The sequence below is a fragment of the Lutra lutra genome, chromosome 1 (genome assembly GCF_902655055.1).
Source record: "Lutra lutra chromosome 1, mLutLut1.2, whole genome shotgun sequence".
Lineage (NCBI taxonomy): Eukaryota > Metazoa > Chordata > Mammalia > Carnivora > Mustelidae > Lutra > Lutra lutra.
In genome coordinates this window covers 156,879,230-156,902,736 of record NC_062278.1, presented here as the reverse complement: position 1 = coordinate 156,902,736, position 23,507 = coordinate 156,879,230, and the positions used below count along the sequence as shown (strand labels likewise).

Here is a 23,507-nt window from a genome sequence, read left to right as displayed (position 1 = left end):
AACATTTTTGATTATTTGTCTAAGTGCTGCTTGCAAATAAACATAATTGGATTTTAGATTTCTTTTTTCCCCAACCTGAAGTTGTATTCTTAAATAACAGAGATTTCTGGATTCACATTCATTGTTATGAGTGAAATACTTGCCTTTCCATCTTAAAGGAAGGAAACTAGAAACTATGCCTCTGTAGTTTCTATTTTGTGTTTTCTGCTTCCTTCCATTTCATGTGTGTGTCTATGTGTCTCCTTGTGCGCGTATTAGTCATGTGTGGTTTGTGTGTTCCTTCCTTGTACGATCTCCTGTGTTTTTTGGAACATGTATAATACACTCCTCCTTCTGATTACCTTTGAGTAAACACTCTTTATTCTACATTTCTCAAGTTATTAAAAAGTAAAAATAAATCTTGCATAGACTTCTCTATTATTCCACATAACTTACCAAACTTTTTTTTAAAAGATTTATTTATTTATTTTAGTGAGAGAAAGAGCATGAGGGGGAGGAGAGAGAGGGAGAGAGAAACCCAAGTAGATTCCATGCTGAGCACGGAGCCCAATGTAGGGCTTGATTTCACAACCCCAAGATCACGACCTGAACTAAAAGCAAGAGTTGGACACCTAACTGACTGCATCACCCAGGCACCCCATAATGTACCAAACTTTTAACCTTGACCCAAGTATGTCACTCTTGTCAATTAAGACTTTTACCATTCTTCCAATGTTTCACAAGTCATACTTTTGAGAATAAATACTAAGATAGATAAGCATTTTCTAAGATTTATACATCTATTTAGACATTTCTAGTTCTAACGGATTTCTGTATTTACCACTTGTTCAATTGTTGCATAACATCTCCATTCTTCAGCTCTTGTTTTTGTTTTGTTTCTTAGTTGTTTGATGTATATTTTTGGCACCAAAGGCATATTGGAGTGAATTGCCAGGGGCCCCACTTACGTAGCTAATGAATCTCTTGCAGACTGGGGCAGACTGGTGAGCCACTGAGGGCTTCTTGCAGTTTCTATGAAATGTCCCTTAGCCATGCCCTGTAGCTCTGTCTCCCTGCCCACTCTGCTTCCTTTGAAGCTAGTGGCACACTCTCCCCTTTCCTCTTAGTCGGGAAAGTCCAAAAATCTGGGAATTGCTGCTTTATTACAGTAATTAGATCGTCTATAGGGGCACTTCTGTCCGGCACCATCTCTCCTAAGGACTTTGATGGTGAAATTTTATCTCTTGCTTCCCTATATTCCCCACACTATTCCTCTGGGGTTTTGTTTTGTTATTTCATTTTATTTCTTCTCTTGACTCCTTTATCATAATATCAGCTCTCTTGTATTTTGTTGTCAACCCAAAGCAAATGCTGTCTATAATTGTCTTTTGTTTAATGTAGTATAATCCTCCAAAAGATGTCTTCCCCTAAGTCATTGTGGAGAGGAGGCAGGTTATGAGACATGGTCACATTCATGGACAAAGGGCAAGTGAGACCGCATAACTTCCAGAGGGTGGACGCTGTGGTGCAGGTGTTCTCTGCAGTATCCTCAGCACCAAGCCTGACACCCATCCTATAGGGGCTGCTCAGTGCAAATGTATTAAATAAGTGAGTGAACAGATAAACGAGTCCTCAGCCAATCAGAAATAACGGTATCAGAATTATGGGTAGGATCATTTTTGTTATACACAAAGCAAAATATTCAGAAGTAAGAAGGTAGAACTATAGATAATCTCAATAACCACGTATTCATTAGACATTGAGCACCAGCTGTGTGCCAGGCCCTGAGCTGATATCTCACATCTTCATTTATTTAAGTCAGGAGTCTGGGAGGTAGCAAAGGAAAGGGGTCACCGTTATCCAGAAACTGGAGAAATTGAGAAGGAGCCCCTGCCACTTTCAGCTGAAGGTGCACTGGACCTACTTCAGTGACAGACACTAACATTCAGTGTACAGGGTGGGTTTAACAGGCCTCATGATGCTGTCAGGCCTTCCAAGGCCCTCTCCCCAACCCCCTTCCAGGGGACCCATTGGGATGCCTTGTAGCCGGGTCACTGCTGGGAGAATATTTGAATTCCATTTGTGGATCAATTTGGGGAAGTCAGGAATCCAGAGGAACTGTCAGAGTCTGGTTTGTCTAGGCATGAGTATGATATTGGTCACACTTACACAGATGTTCCTAAATCTGTTTTTCATCTTGTACACATAAGTTGGTATTAGGAAGACATGGACACTGCCTCCCTCCTCTATCCCATCCTTAAACATCTCACAACTAGGAAGAATAAGAAAGGGACCAAGTAGTGAAGGGATAATCTTTATATGCATAAAGGTCTCCAGAAAATAAAAATTTCTCAAGTGCCAGACACTGCCACTGTTTAATCAGTGTTATAGAGAAAATGTGAGATGTTATTCCTGGGAACTGTTTACCTTACTAGTAATGGACCAAAGTCTTACATGTTACAGATTGGGAGAAAAGTCAGCCAAAGGACAGAGACTGTCCCTCTTAAATTATAGATCATGATGTCTGAAAACATGTGGTGATTTCTTTTTTTTTTTAAGATTTTATTTATTTATTTGACAGAGATCACAAGTAGGCAGAGAGGCAGGCAGAGAGAGAGGAGGAAGCAGGCTCCCCGCTGAGCAGGGAGCCTGATGTGGGGCTTGATCCCAGGATCCTGGGATCATGACCTGAGCTGAAGGCAGAGGCTTTAACCCACTGAGCCACCCAGGTGCCCCACTTTGGTGATTTCTTGAATCATGGCATAGCAATGATCTCCTAGAAGAATAATGTTTTTTGTGCCCCAAAGAAGAGATCTGTATTTTAGGAATCTTTTAAGATCACAACTTAGCAGAAAGAAAAGGCAACACAGGACAGTATTTTCCCTGCATAGATAACCCACCAGAGAAGGGAGAGTGATCATTTTAGGTGGTCTTTTGTACAATTTGTAGTCCTTCCTATGGATCACCAGCTAGATGTAGTAATATAGCAAATATATTTTGAGTATGTGTGTTTCCATGTTCCCCCAAGACCTACTGTGCTCCACACATTTTCTCCTTGACCCATCCACCAAGAAATAAAAAAGGTGCCCAGGACAGAAGGAAAGAAGGAGGAATCACCCAAGGCAGAGTTTGAGCAGTCAGAAAGTGGGAGCTGCTGTGAATCCTGGCTATGCTCAGAGAGTTTTCTAAACTCGAAGCTGCAAAACCTTTTCCTGACTGACGCTGCTGATTCCTGCCTTCCTGCTTGAGGTGCGGACCAAGTCCTGACAGACACAAGTAGAGGTCACCTGCCTTTGGACCTATAATTACTTCTGTGTTTGGAGGCTGGGAAACCACAGGAATAAGCCATCTCCAGTTGTAAACCTAGGAGATGCAGACCCGTTGGAAAGTGCGTAGCCCGCACTTCCATTCAGCTGCCTTATTGGAGAATGTTCCACTGACCTACTTTAGAATGGTCCCGTTGGTTCTCCCACCACCGTGGATACTGCATCATAAAATAACAGAATGAGGCTGATAAAATATAGGGCAGGTCCTTGTATGTGTCTGGGGCTCAAAGCATCAAGCAGCGGGTGGGGTGTGTGTGTGAGAGAGAGAGAGACACTTGTGCATTGTAACCCAGCTATTCAGGACTGTGGTTTTAGGGGTGGTGGGCAAGTGGGGGGGGCATTTATTGCCAAATGCTACTAAAACATTTACTTTGTAGCTTATCAAGCACTGCCTGGTTGTTGAAGGGGATAAAAGAAAGCATAGACTGTTCTGTCACATGCTAAGCTTACCTGGAAAGAAAATCCAAAAGCTGATTGTGACCCTTTCCTCCACACCCCAACAACCTAACAACAAACAAATGAAATGTGGGCATACCCACACGTACACACCACGCACTCACTCACACCTTCCATCAGGGAAATGCGTCTTCCATTGCCACAGCAAGAACATTGTCTAAATCCCTCTCGCTTCAGCCTGTCCACGATATCCAAGCACCACCTCTACTCTGTTCTAAGGCCATAAAGAGAAGCAACCAGAATGACTTACTGAAACTGAGGAAGGATAGTGAACCAGCCTGAGTCTCTTTGATCCAGAAGGATTCTATCACTTTGCATGAGATCAGCCTGCTTTCCCTGTTTGAAAAGGACATTTCAAGGAACATTTTCTGGGCATCTATTTTCTTATTTTAAAAATAGAAATAAAAAATGCCAATCTGGCGGATTTGGTTTAAAGTTTAAATGAGACAGTGCCCGAAAACAGTAGTGTCCACTTATAGTAACTTTCCTTGCTTCTCCCTGTTTCTGGTCTTACCACCCCAGGGAGCAGGAGCTGCCTCCTGCCTACCTTCTCTGCCCAGGCCCAGTCTCTCACTTCGACAGCCAGAACTTGGCTTCCCAGATTCCTTGGCAAAGCTGACATGCTTCAGTATGTCGACAGTGGCACAGAGCAGCTCCTTTCTTTATAAAATCTGTCACATCACTGAGGACCTCTCCTGCTGGGGCAAGTGGTCTGGCCATCTTTGACTCCTCCCCGACCCCTTTGTCCAGAAACCCCATCTGTGCATGCACTCTGATTTCTTTGTGCTCAGGTCAGGCTCCTCCTCTCCCCCTCACCTGCCCTGCTGCTCCCACCCCAGCCCAGGCTTCATCCAGCACATCTCATATGAACTATTTCAAGAACTACCCCAGTCATGTTCTTTCTCTCCATCTCTACCTCCTCGTGTACTTTACATACTGCTGCCAAACCTCATCTGAAAACAAACGGACATCGAATTACTGATTTTCTCAGGAATGGTCTCTATCTCCTTGCCTAAAGAATTACACTCAAGCTTCCCTGACTTGACTCTTATTCTGAAACCTCCAGGAGTCAATAAAAGCAGAGAAGCAATGGGGCTTGTCCCATCAGATCTGCAGAAAGTGAAACTTTGTTCGCTACCCCTGACAGTCCTCGTCAGTGGCACGAGCAAACATCTGTAAGTGAGTCATTTGCAAACAAGCTCAAAATGCAGGCCTGCGGGAGAGAGCAGGAGAGAGGCCAAATGGTGCAGAGGAGTCTGGGTGGGTATGCATTCTGGCTCTGCACTTAGCAGATCAAGCGACCTCAGACAGCTGATAGACCTTCCCTCAATCCCAGTGTCTTTCAAACAGGATTGAAAATTACAATACCTATCTATTTCTTGGAGTTTACTGAAAACTACGTAAAGTGACACATGGGAATATTCCCTGTGGACTATGAAATATATCTTTAGGTACAGAAAGTTCATATTAACAGTATGCCAAATTCCTAGGCAAGCACTTGGGGGATGGAGAGAAGGAGTAGAACCTAGACCAGCCAATCCATTCTGGAGAGACCTGAGAAGAAGTACAAATTCCCAAGACTTAAGCTAGAACAGTTATAAAGAAAGCAAGGGGTTTTCTTTAAGGGACTGTAAAAACCCCACACCTAAGGCGAGGGAGAAGACAGAGCAGCAGTGATCATCAATATCAAGGTCAAGGGTGTCAAGTTCAGATAGTTGCCAGAGGGTCATGGGAAACTGGTCATTGAGGAGGATGTCTTCACTCAACATTTGAAGCCAAACACATGTATTAGAGGGAAAGCTTGGCAGCCACATATTCCAGTGTGAACCAATGACCCAGAGGGCAGAGGCTGTGGTGTCCAAACACAAAGCCCTGAGCCAACCCAACTCCCGTTGCTATTTTTAAAGCTCAGTGCGGGTGAGGGGCGGGGGAAGTAGGGAGAGTTTTTCCACTAGCAGTCAGGAACCGAAATAGGAAAGATCAACAGAAGCATTTATAAACAATGAATGCCGTTAATTTTTTTAAGCTAAGAGGGGGTTGGAGAGATGTAGAGAAGCAAGGAGTGGGGACTAGAGGCAAGGAAAGATGGCCCAGGGATCTTCCCATTTTTTAGTGGTCCTTTATGCTTGCTTAATGGCATTTCAGGCCATTGGTGAGTTACTCTATTAGCGAGTTTCCCGGAAAACTTGGAAACCACCTTGTTCAAGTAAATTAGGGGAGAGATAGGAAGGGTTATTTTTAATCAGGTTCCCATGACTAGAGTGCAGCTATGATGGAAAGTATGTTCCCTTTTGTCCCCTTTAGCAGAAAACTTTCTACGTATTGAGTGTTAATCTAAAGTTTGGGAGCAGTTTAAGCTGACTTTCTCTAGGTCCAAAAGTCAAGCTAGCTCTTTCTGGTACACCACATTGTGAGGACAGTGACAGGTAACCTAGGGCTCTTTTGGGGATGGTGAGAAAGAACTGTAAGTCTCGGATTGAGCTATGTCAGCCTCATTTCCCACCATGGTGAGACAAGAAGATTAGAACAGGGGGCTGGACACGACTCATTCAATACAGCTCTGCTGTGAAGGAAGAGTGTAATGTTTGTCAGATCACTTTGATTCTCTAAGCCTGTTTCTTTATTTGTAAAATGAGAGAGTTGGCTAGGTCAGCCATGGTAGGGGAGAGGTGCACATTGGTTTTCATACTAATGGATTGGCAGTGATTGCCGAGAGAAACTTCTAACCCTTCTCGATGAGAAAATTAGTATGATTGATGAGTCGTGTCTGCCATGTATACAAAATGAAGTGCTTCTTCAGTACATGTGCTATGTATTTGCTGTCTTCAGGCTACGGATCTCAAAGGCAGGACTTTGCAGAAATTGAATATACATGCCCATCACCTGGAAGTCTTGGTGAAAGGCATTTCCTGATTTAGTGGGTCTGCATTCTGCATTCCTCCCAGGGTCTTACTTAATGTCAGTCATGCTGATCTGTGGACCACACTTCAAGTTACAAGGCACTGAGGATCTTTCTGACTAAATTCTGTGATACTTCTGGGGTGCCTGGGTGGCTCAGTCAGTTAAGTGTCTGCTTCGGCTCAGGTTGTGATCCCTGGGTCCTGGGATTGAGACCCGCCTTGGGCTCCCTGCTCAGCAGGGAGTCTGCCCCACCCTGCTCCTTCTCTCTCTCTCTCTAACTTGTGTGCATAATTAATTAATTTTAATTTAATTTAATTCAAAAATAAATAAAATATTTAAAAATTTTTAAAAAGAAATACTCCCAACAAAAGACACCTAAAAGAGGAAAACGAAAATTAGTTAATTAATTCTGTAACACTTTTAACTCAGCAAGTCACGAAGATTTATGTGGAAGGCCTCGCCATAGGTATCTGGGAAAGATAAGTGAGGTACAGAGAAGAAGAAAAGAGCTCATTTTAAATTTTCATGAGATTTCTGACTTTGTCTCTTGAATAAATATTCATCTTTCTTTCCATAGATAATAAATATGTGTATAACAATAAGTATGTGTATCAACAATAAGTAATTGTTGATACACATACACATGAAAATACATGCACCAATGCATATAAAAAGTGCCAGGAAAACCCAACTGAGAAAACACTAGTTCTACCTGAGGAGAAAGAGGTCAATGATAGTTCCATAGAGAATGTGACCTTTCAGGTGGGCATTGAAGGATGAATAAGAGTTTACCACTTCCTACCAAACTTAAAATATTATGTCTTAGACCTCCCCATTGAGTACGTACAAAGAGCCAAAGTATGCCATATTTTCTTTAAAAAAAAATGTTAACTGAGAGTCAACTCTTAATTTCTCAAAAACTGATGATAAAGCCTACGGATATGTCCAGGCTAACCACAGCCTCTCTGTTCTTTTGGTAGACTTCTCTCATGGGAGGCACCATACCAAAAAGCAAACTAGGGGTTACATTACTTGGTTTTTGTCTGAAATAGTATTTGAAAAGAGTTCTGATAGACACTTGGGTGGCTCAGTCGGTTAAGCATCTATCTTTGTCTCAGGTCATGGTCCCAGGGTCCTGGGATCAAGCCCCACATAGGGCTCTCTACTCAGCAGGGAGTCTGCTTCTGCCTCTCCCCTCTGCTCATGCTCCCTCTCTCATGTGCCCTCTCTCTTTCTCTCTCTCTCAAAATAAATAAAATAATTTATAAAAAGAAAAGAAAAGATTTCTGAACCAGTTCATCCATTTATCCCTGATTTTCAAATGCGACAGATCAGATCTGGTACCATGTTGCACCCAGAATATACAGCTAAAAGATTTCAGTCAGACCTAGTTGATTGAGGGGAAGAAATAAATAAGCAAAGGACACCAGCCAGGGGTACAATGTTGAGTATGGACCAAGACCTGCTGTACAATGGCCACCTTACCACTTACCAGCTAAATAGACTTGGGTCAATTGCTTAAACTCTGATCCTTAATTTTCCATCTATTAAGTATGGAATAATAACTAAGTTCAAGGGATTGTTGTATGACAGAGAACATATGGCAAGAACCTAATTCTTGGTGGTCCTGATCACAGGCTAGGTATTCAGGGGCCCTGATCCCTATAGCCTCCCAGTTTTCAGTCTCCCAGGAGAAAAGACAAGCAGCTCTGTGTGCAGGAAGGAAGAGGGAATTTGTAATCACAATAAGTGGGTTCAGATCTCCTCTCCACCCTTGTCTCCATAAGGACTTTAACCTTAAACCAAGGATTTCCATCCCCAAAAGCTTCATTTTCCTCTGCTATAAAAGAGGGCTGAAAATAATTGATGCCTTTCAACCGTGGTTCTCAACCAGGGGGCAATTTTTGCCTCACAGGTAGGGATTCAAGATTCAGCAGGTAAAAACACAAGACACTCCGTTAAATCTGAATTTCAGAAAAACAACGAATAATTTTTTTAGTGTAAGTGTGTCACAGGCAATATTTGGGACATGGTTATCCCATGCAATATTTGAAATATTCATATATTTAAAAATAATTTGTTATCTTAAATTAAAATTTAACTGGACTTTCTGTGCTTTATCTAGCAGCCTTATCTCCAGGGACATTTGACAATGCCTGGTATTGTTTTTGATTTTCATAATTCTGGACAAAGCGTGCTAACCAGCCTCAGGCAAATAGAGGGTTCTGATGCTGTTAACCATGCTTCAGGGCATGGGACAGCCCATCACATACAGTGCAGTGAAGAATTATCAGGCTGCAAAGGTCACTAGGGTAGAGACTGAGAAACTCTGCTCAGAAAACTTGGATTTGAAAAAAAAAAGACTTTGAAAGGCCCCTGGGTGGCTCAGTTGGTTAAGTGTCTGCCTCTTGATTTCAGCTCAGGTCATGATCTCAGGGTCCTGAGATCAAACCCAGAGTGGGACTCAGCACTCAGCAGAGTTTGCTTAAGATTCTGTCTCCCTGTGCCTCTGCTCATCCCCCACTCATGCCCATGCGTGCGCACACTCTGTGTCCCTTAGCGGGGGAAAAAAAGACTTTGGAATCTAAAAGACAATGAAATCTATCCACTAAATTTTGGAGAGGGGGAAGAGGGATTGGGGGCTGGGGGTCAGGGGGTCTTGATGGGCACATTTCCCTTGCAAACTAGAGGTGATTGAGATGGAACAGTCTATGAAGTCCGCAGCAGGATGTGCTCTGGGGAACCCAGAGGAAGGCCCCACCTCGAAGGATGTTGTTCCAGGAAAGGAAAACAAAACCCGCTGTGCATGTTAGCATGCCCCAGCAAGCAGCACGGGAATGAGTGGGCAGCCAGGGCCTGGCGGGAGCAGCAGTACTTGGCATCCAGGACAACACTCTCCATTCTACCCGAGTCCAAGGTTGTGGTGAGTGCAGGTGGGGGAGAGTTGCTGTCACCTTATTTTCCCAACCTGTCCACCTCCTGACCCCAACCACAAATTCCCCACAGTGGGAACTCCCAAAACTGTACCATCAGGGTGATCCCTCTCATCTCAACGTGACCTGATTTTTATAATTCTTTAAAAATAATTGCACTTCCTTTCAACAATAGGTAGCATCTTATTTCTCATTACAAAAGGGAAATGTACTCCGTAGAGAAAATGAGAAAATACAGATTAAACAAAAATAAGAACTAAAAAGCATTTGTAATTCCACCATCCAGATAGAAATACTATTAATGTCTTGGGTATACCCTGCCAGACTTTTTGACATCTATGTGATGTTAATTGTAAGTGAGGGTTTTCTAAACATTGTGGTGTATCACCCATGTTTTGACACTTTAACATTATACTGTGAGCATCATGTCAATCATTATTAAATAAAAAATTGTCTCAGTAGCCAAAAGGTATTTTGGTTATGGATTTTCAAGCTTTTATTAACTAATACCTTATTCTGTGATATTTTAGTTATTTCCTGTTTTGTAATATTCACAAAGCAACGGCAAGCATCTTTGTAGTTAAATCTTTGTAGACATATTTAGTTATTTTTTAAGGCCAATTCTGAAATTAAAATTGCTGTAGCAAAGAATTATGCATCTCTTTGAAGTTTTTGGTACATGTTCCCAAATTAACTGGTGCATGTTCCCAAATTAACAAATTAAGCCCCCAAATTAAGGGCTACCATTTGCCCTCCTAGCAATAGTGTGTGGGAGTGCCAATCATCCCACATTCAAACACTGGTGGTTTTCTTTTCCATTTTTTTAATCTTTGCACATTTGATAGAGGAAAAATGGATATCTTGCTACTTTTATTTCCAGTTCTTTGATTGCTAACTAAGTCTGCCACTTAATAAATGTTTAACTTTTAATTCCGTTTCTTTTATAAGCTGTAAGGTTATGTCCTTGCACAATGCACCTTCTAGTTTATTTATCTTTCCCTTTTAATTGGTAAGAAATGTTCATCAACCCCATATAATACAGTATAACATCCTAAATTTTATAAGGCACATATTTTCCCCAATTTATCTGCCTTTAATTTTTTTATTAGTGACTATATTTTAATGTAATCAAATTTATCAATCTTTTGTATATTGTTTTCTCTCATAAAATCTTACTTAGAACGAGCTTCTCTATTTAAGAAAAAATAAGCTAAAGTTTATATTTTCTTCAATTAATTTAATAGTTTCAACTTTTTAAGGTTTGATTGATTGATTGATTTTAGAGAGCAAGAGTAAGAGCAGGGGGAGGGGCAAAAGGCCTGGGAGAGAGGGAATCTGAAGCAGACTCCCCACTGAGCATGGAGCCCAATAGAGTGGGCTCAATCTCAAGACCAATGACCTGAGCCAAAAGTTAAGAGTTGGGGGGTGCCTAGGTGGCTCAGTCGTTAAGTGTCTGCCTTCAGCTCAGGTCATGATCCCAGGGTTCTGGGATGGAGCCCCGCACCTGGCTCCCTGCTCAGCGGGAAGCCTGCTTCTCCCTCTCCCACTCCCCCTGCTTGTGTTCCCTCTCTCACTTTGTCTCTCTCTGTCAAATAAATAAATAAAATATTTTTTTAATAAAATGAAGAGTTGGACGCCTAACTGACTGAGCCACCCAGGCACCCCTAATAGTTTCAACTTCTTTGTAAATTCCCTAAACCACGCAAACTTTTTTCAGAATTTGTTATGAATTAAATGTCTGGTCTTTTCTCCCAAATAACTTACCAGATTACTCACCATAATTTGTTGAATAATCCTGCTTTTCACTGCTGATTCAAAAGTCACTTTTATCAACCATTAAATTTTTAAAGATACCTAAGTATATTTCTTGGTTTTCAGTTCCTTTTATTGGTTATTTTGTTTGTTTGTTTGTTCAACACCAATATCTCTCTGGCTTAATTATTATTGTGGGTTATCATAGATTCTTTTTCAAAAATGTTTTGCTATTCTCAAGCATTTATTCTTCAAGATTAATTTTAGAATCACTTTAGGAAACCCACCACCCAAATCCCAGTGAGACCTCAGGTGGAATTCTGGTGAATTTGCAAAACTATTTGGAGAAAATTGGCATCCCTTCAACACATATTTTTTTCTTTTCTTATTTAATATGCTGAGTATTCATAACTGCAGGCATCTTTGTCTTCTTTCAAACTTAAAAGGAATTCATTCAGCAAATATTTGTGGAGTATCTCCTCTCTTCCAGGTTTTGTTCTAAGCACTTGGGATTTAACAATGAATAAACCTGGAAAAGATACTGGCCCTTGTAAAGTTGACATATTTGTCATGGAAATGGATGGATGGATGGTTGGATGGATGGGTGGGTGGGTGGATAGATGGATAGATGAACAGATGAGTTTTGTAATGTTCTAAGTTATGTGGAAGAAAGAACAATGTAAAGCAAGGTGAGGAGGATCGGGAGTTCAGAGGCAAGGGATGGATTACAGTATCACAGGAAGTGGTCAGTGTAAGCTTGTTGGGATAAGACTTGAGCAAGACTTGTGAAAGGTGGAGAACTCTAGGGAAAGGGCATTTCAAGTGAAAGGAACAACTAGAGCTAAAGCCAAAGGCAGGAGTATGCCTGGTATGCTCAGTAACAGCCCAGTAGCCAGTGTGCAGTGGAGCAGAGTGAATGATGGGCAGAAGAAAGGAGGGCAGATCTCTTGTGTAACTCTGTAGACCATTGTGAGGACTTCAGCTTTTACCCTGTAAAGTAATTATAGAACTTTAATGGTATTTGCAAAAGGTGGTTTTAGCTTCTGTGTGAAGAATAGCAAGACTTTGGAGGAATGGGACATGGATTAAAGCAGAAAGGACGGTCAGGAGGCTGTCATAGCAGCACAGGTCAGAAGTCAGAGAACAGTGGGAAGAACGGAGAAGGGTCCGGACTCTTGATATATTTTGAAGGAAATGCCTAGCAGGATTTTCTGCATGTGGGCTGCAAGAGGAAATTAGCATACAGGGATTTTTCCAACAAGGTTTCTGGCCCAAGTAACTGGAAAAATGGAGTTGCCATCAAGCAAAATGGGAAAACTGCAGGTCGAATAGGTTCTGGGGTAGGTGCTGAAGGGAAAAGATCGCTAATTCAGTTTGAGACATGTTGAAGTTTGAAATGTTTATCTGGCAGCCAAGCAGAAAAATATCAAGAAGTCAGGTGTGTAAGTAGACTTGGAATTTGAGGGCCTTTTCTAGGTAGAAGATAAAAATATTGGAGTTGTAAGCATGTAAATAGTATGTGAAGGGATAGTGTGGGATGATATGACCAAGGGAGTAGGTACAGACAGAAAAGAGAAGAGGACCAAGGACTTGGCCTGGGTAAATCTTAAAATCTTAAAAAGTTGGGTAAAAGGGGAAGAACCAACAAGAGACCAGGGAAAAGTGCCTAGTGTGGTAGAGATAAGCCAAGAAGATACACCATCTTATAACCCAAGAAAGAAAATGTTAGAGAATGATCAACCTTATCAAATCCTGCTATCGGTAGATCAGTTATGGGATGAAATTCAACTACTGGATTTAACTAGATGTTGGTGTCTCTTAACACAGAGAGCAGTTTACTGGTGAGAGAGAGTTTCTAATGTTTCCTCATTAAGTGTCAGACAGACTCATTTCAGATGTGCATCCTTTATTATATTATAGAATATCATATCCTTCTATCCCACCTTCACTAAGAGCTTAAATCAGAATGAGAAATCTATTTCTATGAGTATTTAGATTAATGGCTATTTCTAATAATAAACTAGACTGCATGTAATGGAATATTCAGCCATAAAAAGGAATGAGATACTGATACATGTGGGTAAACCTCAGAACCAAACTATGTGGAAGAACCCAAATACAAAGGTCACAGATTGATGAGCTATTTATATGAAATAGCAAGAATAGGCAAATCCATAAAGACACAAAGCAGTTTGATGGTTTCTAGAAGCTGGGGGAGAGAAGAGTGGGACATAATTGCTTAATGGATATGGGATTTCCTTTTGTGGTGATGAAAATGTTTCAGAATTAGATAGAGGTGGTGGTCACACAGTATTACAAATGTACAAAATGCCACCGAATTCTTCACTCCACGGTGGTCAATTTTATGTTACGTGAATTATACCTCAATTTAAAAAAATACTGGGAAAAAGAAAAAGCTGTGTATGGCCCACTGGCCAAATTTGGCCCGAAGCCTATCTCAAGCCAGGAATAGAAATGGTTTTTATTTTTTAATTGTTAAAAGAAGACCTAGAGAAGAATATTTCATAACACATGGAAATTATATGAATTTAAGTTTCAGTGTGTCTAGATAGAGTTTTATGGAGACATAGCCATGCTCATTTGATTACTTATTATTTGTGTCTACTTCATGCTACAACAGTGGAATAAATGCAATAGAAACTGTAAGGCTTGCAAAGTCTAAAATATGTGTTATATGCAAACAGTGAATCCTGCAACACTACATCAAAAACTAATGATGTACTGTATGGTGACTAACATAACACAATTTTTTAAAAATGTACTCTCTTGCCCTTTACAGAGACACTTTTCAGGCTCCTAGTCTAATTCCTCAGGAAGAAAAAACAAACAAAAACAAAAACCAAAAACAACAACAACAAAACTCCTTTATGACCAAGTTTTTCATGGTGGACAAGTTTTCTTCCAGAGAAATGCTCCATTTTGCTACTAGAATCTCCAGATTCTTGAAATATAAAGTGTTTTTCAAAGAAGGAATTGGGAGTTATCTGCCTTCCTCCTGGTAATTATGCCTTCACTTGATTAGCTTGTAAGCTACAATTTTAAAAAACTACCCTAGATGACAGGAAAGCATTTCTAATGCTGTGGTGGATGTCGTAAAAATGTCATTGGTGGCGTGCTCAGCATGGGCGAGATTCTTAGCAGAGAGTAAGGCCAGAAGAGTAATTCTGTCCCCTCTCCATCCTGAAAGGCTAAACTCCAGAGAAGGCTAAGCAGCATGGTCCTCCCAGGCACTCAGCTGCCTTTTTCTCCCCTACAAAGTGGCAGATAAGTCAAGGGAGGACCACACCCATGTCAATGGAACTGACATTCTCAGTTCTGACAGCTTTTCTCCACAATCCCTGCCAGGGCTTCCCAAATCCTAGTCAAATCTGAAATGTGAAGCTTAACATCTCAGTGGCCCATCTTTCTAGAGTGTGAATGAAAGTGTCTACCCATTCGTTTTGTCTTGCTTTGCTTGGGGGATGTTTGTTTGTTGGTTTGTTTTAATATTCTCTTCTCAATCTCAAACCTCTCCCAGTGTAGCCCTTTTATACAGATCCTCCAGGATATATGTGGCCCTTTAATGCAGAGATGCTCCAGATGAAGGCCCACTTTTGCACTGCAGACCTTCTCCCAGAAAGCCGAGGGATCAATGTCATGCAACTGACAGTCCACCTGGGATTTAACCATTAGTTCTAATTCTCTCCCGTTGGCCACAGCTGCTAAAACTTCCATCAGCTTGGTCTTCATCAGGTGTTAGAAGTCCTTAAATGGTTAGCTTATTGAGTTAATACATTAAAAAAAATCATTATATATTATTGTATTTAAATGTTTATTAGTTAAATAAATCAGTAACATAGTTAATAAATAAGTATGAATCTTATTTATAAAAGATCACTGGAATGAATTCTTCTATAAATAATACATTTCTTTAGTATTTGATGCCATAATCATGTTTCAAGGGTATTTGAGGTAAACCTTTACAGAGCAAGGGTCACTTGGTTAATTTCTAAACTGAGTGTGGAGAATTGGGTGTAGTACACACAGGACAGGAGAATGTAGTTGGTGCTCTAGCAGAGTCATGCCTCATCAAATCCTAAATTTGGAATATCTAGCTCAGCCTTAAGGAATCTGGAAATCATGACCTCAAGGAAAACCATCATTTAGAGCTGCCGGTAATGCACGTTTACCCCTGTGACCATCTACTTTTGCATGTTGAGTTGTGCTTCTTAAAAAGAAGGCCGCTTGGCTTTTCCACTTGGTACTCACGACACCTTTTCTCAGATGGAGAGACTGAGGTCCGAGGACAGGTGCCCGTCCAAGGTCTCAGACCTAAGGACTAAGATCTAAGTTTTTTGATACCTTAAGTCCAGCTTCTTCTACTTCACCATAGTACATTTATTATGTGTGCATATATATACACATATATCCAGATCAAACATAAAAATAGAAGACAATTTATGCATGGAAGTCATAATAAGTTGTAGAACAACTGTCCTGCTTTGGTACTTTTGTCTTCTTACGTTTCCATTTCTCCACCTTGCCTCCACTCTTCCTTTTAAAAAGAATCAACCAGGATGAGAACATTTATGACATCAGTGTCATTTTCAAAACAGAAACAAGTCCCCAGATAAGTGCATAGGAAAACTAGAAACAGCAGGGTACTCATATTGGCTAATGCATTTGCAGCCTTGATTCCTAATGTGTTATTGATCGCATGAGTCATCGCCAGCTTAGTGGGCTTGGCAATGTCTGCAATGGGAAATACTCCATATTTCCCACACATTCCTTCTGTGTGAACTCAAGAGCCTGCCCTGAGCTGCAAAACAGTGGAGCCTATAATCCCTTCTACATATCTGTTACATGGACCTGCATCTCCACAGTGGCCAGCTCATGCAAAAAATTCCTGTTCACCTCCATCCGCTATGAGAGCCTACCTGTTACTTATCGCAAATGTGATCGGAAGAGGATGTTGGGACAGGAACCATTGCTGACCCAGAATCTCCTCAGGGAAAACTTTGGTATCTAGAAACTCTTTGACCCTTCTCCTCCAACCTTCCAACCCTATCTTCAATGGCTGTGGTAACATACTTGTATTTTTATTCTATGATTATCATAAACAGAGCTTGGAGGACCATGAATGCCTTTGGAATTTTTCCCTTTCAGTTTCAATAGGAAAAATGCAAACCAGGCCAGGGTAGAGATCTGCTGATGTGTGGATATCTGGCAGGAGGCAGTGGGGACGAGGGGAGAGAGCCAAGCTTCCAAATTGTACAGACCTGGACCCTCGTCCCATCTCTGTCCTCACTTGCTATGTATCCCTGAGCTTCAGTTCACTCTCTGTAACAACGAGAGAACAGAGGCACCTGGGTGGCTCAGTGGGTTGAAGCCTCTGCCTTCAGCTCAGGTCATGATTCCAGCGTCCTGGGATCGAGCCCTGCATCAGACTCTCTGCTCGGCTGGGAGACTGCTTCCCTTCCTCTCCCTCTCTCTCTGCCTGCCTCTCTGCCTACTTGTGATCTCTGTCAAATAAATAAAGAAAATCTCTTAAAAAAAAATAACAACGAGGGGCGCCTGGGTGGCTCGGTGGGTTAGGCCGCTGCCTTCGGCTCAGGTCATGATCCCAGTTCCTGGGTTCGAGCCCCACATTGGGCCTTCTGCTCAGCGGGGAGCCTGCTTCCTCCTCTCTCTCTGCCTGCCTCTCTGCTTACTTGTGATTTCTCTCTGTCAAATAAATAAATAAAATCTTTAAAAAAAAAAAATAACAACGAGAGAACAAAAATCCCTACCTCACAGTATTGTGTGGATAAAAACAGGGGGAAAATTACGGTATTGAGTTCACAGCTAGTGAATCACATATTCAACCCAACTTAACTTTAGTCCATTCTTTGCCATCGAAATTATTGATTATCCCCGCCTTCTTCAATTAAAATGATGCCTTGCATATAACAGGTAACAAGTATTAATAAAATGAAGAAACATCCAGGAAACTGCCCAAGAGTGCACAAGAGCATGATAATTTTTAGTTCCTTCCTGCTGCCTTTCCTTCCAGAAGGATCAGGGTGAGAATTCATTTATGATTTCTAGTACAATGTTCTTTGATCTCAAATATGTGTGTGCAAGTGTGTGTGGGTGTGTACACACAAGTGTGTGTACGCAAGTGTGTGTGTGTATTGACCACTGAACTCCTTCTGTCTTAATTATGCTGATTTTTTTCCTCCATTCATTTGTTTTTCTCTCAAGTCACCCTCTGTCCATAGGAGATGAGAAAGGATCATGCCCAGTGACTCTGTTTGGCTTAGCTGGTTTCACATGGCCTCATAGTCTTTTTTTTTTTTTTAATTTTTATTTATTTATTTTTAATTTATTTTTTATTTTTACTTTTTATAAACATGTAATATATTTTTATCCCCAGGGGTACAGGTCTGTGAATCTCCAGGGCTACACACTTCGCAGTACTCATCCCAGCACACACCCTCCCCAATGTCCATAACCCCACCCTCCTCTCCCACCCCCCCTCCCCCCAGCAACCCTCAGTTTGTTTTGTGAGACTACGAGTCACCTATGGTTTGTCTCCCTCCCAATCCCATCTTGTTTCATTTACTCTTCTCCTACCCCCTTAACCCCCCATGTTGCATCTCCACTTCCTCATATCAGGGAGATCATATGATGCTTGTCTTTCTCCGATTGACTTACTTCGCCTAAGCATGATACCCTCTACTTCCATCCACGTCGTCGCAAATGGCAAGATTTCATTTCTTTTGATGGCTGCATAGTATTCCATTGTGTATATATACCACATCTTCTTTATGCATTCATCTGTTGAGGGACATCTAGGTTCTTTCCATAGTTTGGCTATTGTAGACATTGCTGCTATAAACATTCGGGTGCACGTGCCCCTTTGGATCACTACGTTTGTATCTTTAGGGTAAATACCTAGTAGTGCAATTGCTGGGTCATAGGGTAGTCCTATTTTCAACATTTTGAGGAACCTCCATGCTGTTTTCCAGAGTGGTTGCACCAACTTGCATTCCCACCAACAGTGTAGGAGGGTTCCCCTTTCTCCACATCTGGCCTCACAGTTTTAAAGATCATCTCCATACCATGACTTGACATCAAAAAGAAGTAGCATGTGAAAGTCACAGAAACACTTCCCATGTCCTGCATGTATTACTTTTAATTCCACTATGGAGTACTGACTCTTCCAAATAATCCTATTATTATTTAGATTCTGAAGCCAGAGTTTTTAAGAATGAAGCAACCAAAGATACAGAATGTAAGCATTCCCGTACTAGAAATCAACATTCCACATGAGGTCATTCAGGCCATCATTTATATAGGGTGCCCTCAGATGTCTCTTCATTGCACCAGTACAGGGAACCATGGCTGAAGTTAAGCCTATGCACTCCTATAATCAGGCAGGTTTAGGTACGGAGGGACTGGCCTTTCTGAGAAAGGTATGAGATGAAAGCAAAGATGGAAATCTGAAGCTTCTCTCTCAGGACAGCAGAGCACTCACAGACACTGTTGTAGGTCACCTGAGAGGTGTCATGGGAGCTCATGCCAGAAGGAGGATTCAGAGGCCCATGTAAGCTGTTAGCTGCAAGGTGTCCACAAGGAAAATGACATAAGTCAAGGGACATGGCTAATCGGATTCCAGTGCGATAGTTTTCAACATCTGCAGACCAATAGCAGAGACAGAGACAGTGGTTCCCAGAATCAGCTTTCAGTTCACTTCCTAGGTCAGGCAGGCAGTATCTGGCCTGGTTCGTACAGCCACGCAGGACCTGGGGAGTTCTGCGTCCTGGCAAACCAGGATTAGTCATATTGGAACGGGGATATGAAAAGTTAGACCCAGCCAGGTGGGGGCTTATACAATGCAGATCTGCAGGTAGTTTAGAACCCAGTAGTCACATAAGCCTCCAGGATTTGGGGCCACAAGGATAAATCTGTCTCTTTGCACAGAATGAGGGGGGTGGACCCCCAGCATTGGACCCTCATTCTCCATGTTATTTTCCTGGTTAAGGGGTCTTGATTGTAAACCCCTGGTTTATCCTGTTTTATTTTTAAGAGATATAATATGAAATGTGACTAAGAGTTAAGCAATGCTTAAATGTCCAAATGTTATCAGAATGATTCTTGCCAACTCTTTTATAGGTATATATATAATTAATGTTATTTAAAAAAAAAACAGTAGCCTGTCATCCAGTGTTGTTGATTAACCATTCGCATTGAGAAAACCCTTTTTATATTTCTCCCAATATCTATATAGAGACTTCTTTATTCACAAGAGCTTCAACACTTGGTTCCTCTAGGGATAGCTTACTTATCCATAATGGTAGACCCAACCATGCTCATAAAAGAGCCCAATGCCAGGAAGTTAGTCATTGTTGTCCTGGCTTGCACTGATCCATTCCAAACTCCATCTGAGTATCATAACTAACATTCTTAACAATTTTCCACTGTAACTCATAGAACTATCTTAGTTTATCCCAGAAGTTCAAGCCCCAGGGAATAACTGATTGTTACATGATGAGCTGGCTCCCTATTTTCCCTGTATCTCCATATAACACAAACCACATCAATCCAAGGGGCTGATAGGACCCAGCTTCCAGCAGCTTCATTTTCATTTGCTTTTTGCCACAGTAGGACACGAGAGTACTTTAAATACAGTACAGATGGTACTGAAAATGCTTCATTGGAAACTTTCTCATCCTACAACTAGGACACTTCTGAAAGGTAGCTACTTTCATCCTCTGCAATTGTTTCTTTGGCATTTATTTCAATATGTCTAAATGCTGTGCTTACTCTTTGTTGATTAATGAAATATTTATTGACTTCTGGCTGCCACCCTCCAGCACCCCCTGTTTGTTCTCTGCCTCACTCTCACTTTCCAATAAGAGTTACATACAGCACAATCTTTGCTCTTCCTTTGTTCTCATCTTCCCAAGTAGTTATGTCACAATTTTGTGTGAACTTGATAGTCTGTGTATACACTATTGTGTCTATTGCTAGCTTCTGATTCAAATATTGTATTAGGATTACATATCGATTCTTACACAGCTTTTATATTTCCTCAAGGAGAAATCACCTTTTTAATTCTCTTGGCTTTTTATGCATCTATAATTTTTTTCAAATGTTTCTATCAGGTGCCATATCTATTACAGCATCCAAACCTGAAAGGCATCAATACACTTCTAAGTTCTATTTTTCCCCCAAGGATATGGTCTTACTTCAGGTAAATTATCATTTACCTTCCCTCTGTGTCAGTTCCTTTGTTGTGCACTGGATCCAACAATTTCCTCTTCCTTGATTTATTCCCCGATCTCTCTGAGGCACATTTTTCAATAGTGTTCTGAGAAATGGTGTATGGAAAGCAAAAATTTGGAGTCCCTGAATATGTGTCTGTTCTGCCTACATAATTGTTACTAATTTGCCTGGGTATAAAATTCTAGGTTGGAAGGTCTTTTCTCTCAGAATTTTGAAATTCCACAATTTTTAACGGTCCCTGATCCCCCCATTTCCAAATTGCTATAGGCAACTCTGTCTCCCCTTTTTCTATGAAATTCCTTGCCCTTCCTCCAGTTGCTTTCTATCTTCTGAATATACGTTGAACTCTCTTCTAGGCTTGCCACTCTTCCTGGTAACCTTGTTATTTGGGGGCTATGTCATTTTTTATTATTTGACTGACATTTTAGTGGGATTTGGTATGAATAAATGGGACTCTCTTGTGGCCAGTCCACCATGTTTACTCAGAGTCTAGTGACATCTTTATGTTTCCAAGTATTTAAATCCATGCAATCCCTTTTGCATGTATTTTGACACTATTACTGTTAGCAACCCCGGGAGGACTTAGAGGCATTGCCATTTGATGAGGAGACAGCTGAGGCTCTGGGAATGTTAGTAACTTTCATAAGTTTAAGGGGCCAGCATGAGACAGATTCTAATTTAAAACCATGTTTTTCCCACTCTTACTGAGGCATAAGGGTCACATTCAGTGATGCCTTTGTGATGGAGGTCACTAGTAATGGACCAGACCATAGCTTTCTCATATCCTGCTACAGTAAACTAACACCATTGAGTGATGTGAATTATCCTTTTGAACTATTCTCTGAACCACAGAATACAGGCTTCCCTCTTCAGTCACAATCGTGCTATTCCACTATAGAAATTGGAATACCTAAAACCAAATTATTGCTGGTGATCTGACTCATTCAAATAGTGGAATGTATTAGAACAGACAAGGAAAACTGAAATTACGGTGTTCAGGTCTGAAGGAAAATATACCTTAATACGTAATAGTGCTATTTCAGAGTCCAGCACACAATGAAATAACTCTTCTTTGAAGCTTTTACTTACATTCTCTCATAGGGCACAAATAGCATTCTCTAATTTGAAAACAAAAAAATGAGGGATTGTTTTCAAAGTCCAGTGTTTAAAAGGCATTGCAATAACCACTCTCAAAAAAAGGAAAAGAACGTTTCCAATTAGTATTTATGAGCAAGCACACATACCCAGTAGTTTATGGTTTGTTTATAAGTCACTTTGCCTTTCTGTGATTTTAAGAGCAGACACACTTTATGTTAAATGATACCTTCTGGAGGGCAGTTTTCAGGTAATACCTCCTGAAGGGTTTGTGGATCTTTGTCCAGACAAGAGTTTGCCCGTGGCTTTTCGCAGCTGAATATCTGGTTCTTCTACTCTCCTTTTTTTTTTTTTTTTATTATCTAATTATCCCCTTTCATATCTTCATGTACCTTACTCCCAATAAAGGAGAAAGTTTTAGGGTCAAGCAGAGGAAAAGTGATACTAGGCAGGACCCCAACCTGGTACCTCAGCCTTCTCATCTGTGGAATAAAATCATGCCTACAGTTGATCTTCAAGTCCTCTCTCAGCTCTGGAATGCTGCTTCTATACAATCAATGAATCAACTCCACTTAATTATCTCAGTCAGTCACTCCTGTTTGAGTACATGTGTGACGGTGAGAGAATTTGTTGGTTAATGTATTTAGCACATATTATTGGTCATCATGCTCAGAGCTGGGTACACAGTGACAGATGAACAAACATAGCCCTTAGCCTCATTGGATTCACAGTCCAGGAGGAAAGGCATACAAAAACAAACTCTTGAATGAGTAATTGTGATAAATGCTGTGAAAAACAACAGAAAGCTGCAACAAAGATTAATTTTAAAGAAAAAAAAGATAATTTAGACAGGAAAGGAGAAATGTGGCCAAGAAAGCTTCATGGGAGGAATGACAAGAGACCCAAAGGATGAGGACCAACCAGCCAGGTGAGGAGTGATGTAGACAACATTCCGAACATTTAGGGCTACATGTGTGGAAGACCCTGAGGAATTAAAGAGCTCATGCCTTCAGGGAACTCGCAGAAGGCCAGGTGGCTAGGGCATAGCAAACAAGGGGGTTGGCCTAAGATAGGAGCAAATATGGGCTCCCACCAAATCATACAAAGCCTCCCCACCATGCTGAGCATTTTGTATAATGCCAGAAAGGCAGGGAGAACCTACTGAAAGCTGTTTACATAAGAGAGGGAAGTGATTCAAGTCATGTTTAAATGATTGCTCTGGTTCCTGCGCATGCATTAGAGGAAGACAAACACAGATAAACTAGTTCAGTTAGGAATTAGTCTGGACAAGGGCCAGTGGTGGTTTGGATGGCAGAGAGGAGGGTGGTTTTCATGTATGATCCTCATTTTGCTTCTGTAATCAGCTGTGTTTGTAGCAGGGGCTATCTGTGGCCTCATGTCTCCGAGTATATGTATGAATTAATGCCTATGAGGTGTTGGGAGTCCCATTGCCTATGCAGCGGTGTTCTTGGTCAGCATTCTTCATGTGGGTATGGCCACAGCTGTGTGTCCCACAGACTCCAGGGGATATAAGCCAAGCTTTTAAAATAATCTCCTTGAAGCTTCTCTAAGTGGGACTGAGTAGATACGGTCCCACCCTTGTTGCTATGTGGGAGGAGCAGGATGAAAGGAGTAGGACCTCAGTAGTTCCATAAGGAAATCCTCTCCTGTATCCCCTTTCCTCACTTTTCTAATGTGCTTCATGTGCTTGGTCATCTAAGAGCTATAAACTCCCATTTTGGCAGCCCATGTTTGGGGGTATGTGAGGAACCTACCAGCTCACTCGCTCTGTCTT

At 41.3% G+C, this 23,507-nt stretch overlaps 1 protein-coding gene across 4 annotated transcripts in view; it reads left to right on the top strand.

Moving 5' to 3' along the window:
- The window catches only part of STAC (SH3 and cysteine rich domain), a 151,901-nt gene that overhangs the window by 68,413 nt on the left and 59,981 nt on the right, over window positions 1-23,507 (top strand). The gene's annotated exons all lie outside the window — the stretch shown is intronic.